This window comes from Caretta caretta, chromosome 1 (genome assembly GCF_965140235.1).
Source record: "Caretta caretta isolate rCarCar2 chromosome 1, rCarCar1.hap1, whole genome shotgun sequence".
Lineage (NCBI taxonomy): Eukaryota > Metazoa > Chordata > Testudines > Cheloniidae > Caretta > Caretta caretta.
The window spans coordinates 278,187,153-278,189,026 of NC_134206.1; positions in this window are offsets into that span (position 1 = coordinate 278,187,153).

The following is a 1,874-nucleotide window of genomic DNA, read 5'->3' on the forward strand; positions in this document are numbered from 1 at the left end:
AGAGATGGACCTACTTCATTTACTGTTAACATGTACAGTGTAATTAGCTGAAAAGTGGGGTAGACCCATAGGGCAAAGACTCTGATTCAGGTATTTAAGCACCTGCTTCATTTTAAACACACATGTATCTCCTCAGTTTGCAAAGATTTCCCTCTATTTTTATTGTCTGACAAACATTCTAAATGTATATATATATATTAGGGCAGTCAAGCAATTAAAAAATAAATCCTGATTAATGACATGATTAAACAATTAATTGTGATTAATCGTGCTATTAAACAATAATAGAATACCATATATTTAAACACTTTTGGATGTTTTATACATTTTCAAATGTATTTATTTCAATTACAACACAGAATACTAAGTGTACAGCACTCACTTTATATTCATTTTTGTTACAAATATTTGCACTGTAAAAACCCAAAGAAATAGTATTTTTCAATTCACCTAATACAAGTACTGTAGTGTAACCTCTTTATCATGAAAGTTGAACTTACAAATGTAGAATTATGTTCAAAAAATAACTGCATTCAAAAATAAAATGATGTAAAACTTTATAGCCTACAAGTCCACTCAGTCTTACTTCTTGTTCAGCCCATCGCTCAAATAAACAAGTTTGTTTACATTTGCAGGAGATAGTGTTGCCCTCTTCTTGTTTACAATGTCACCTGAAAGTGAGAACAGGTGTTTGTATGGCACTGTTGCAACCAATGTCACAAGATATTTACATGCCAGATGAGGTAAAGATTCATATATACCTTCATGTTTCGACCACAATTCCAAAGGACATCCGTCCATGCTGATGACGGATTGTGCTTGATAACCATCCAAAGCAGTGCAGATTGATGGATATTCATTTTCATCATCTGAGTCAGATGCCACCAGTGGAAGGTTGATTTTCTTTTTTGGTGGTTCGGGTTCTGTAGTTTCCGCATCAGAGTGTTGCTTTTTTAAGACTTCTGAAACTATGCTCTACACTTTGTCCCTCTCAGATTTTGGAAGGCACTTCAGATTCTTAAACCTTGGGTCAAGTGCTGTAGCTATCTTTAGAAATCTCACATTGGTACCTTATTTGTGTTTTGTCAACTCTGCAGTGAAAGTGTTTGAAAGAAAGGAACAACACAAAACATTTTGCTGATGTTGACCCTCTGCATGCACACACCCCCACAGCTCCCATTTGCTGCAGTTCGCTATACCCAGCCATTGGGAGCTGCGGGATTACCCTGATGATTCGCATGCCAAAGGTTGCTGACCCCTGCTCTCAAGTTTTACATTGTTTTATTTTTGAGTTTCAGAGTAACAGCTGTGTTAGTCTGAATTCGCAAAAAGCAAAGGAGTACTTGTGGTACCTTAGAGGCTAACCAATTTATTTGAGCATAAGCTTTCGTGAACTACAGCTCACTTCATCGTATGCATCCGATGAAGCGAGCTGTAGCTCACGAAAACTTATGCTCCAGTAAATTGGTTAGTCTCTAAGGTGCCACAAGTACTCCTTTTATTTTTGAGTGTTGTTATGTAACAAAAAGAATCGACATTTGTAAGTTGCACTTTCATGATAAAGAGATTGCACTACAGTACTTGTAGGAGGTGAATTGAAAAATACTATCTTTTATTTAGTGCAAATATTTTTAATAAAAATGATAATATACAGTGAGCACTGTATACTTTGTATTCTGTGTTGTAATTAAAATCAATGTATTTGAAAATGTATAAAAATATCCACAAATATTTAATAAATTTCAACTAGTATTCTATTGTTTAATGGTGTGATTAAAATTGTGATTAATCATGATTATTTTTTTTTGAGTTAACCATGTGAGTTAACTGTGATTAATCAACATCCCTAATGTATATGTATTGCAATATACAGC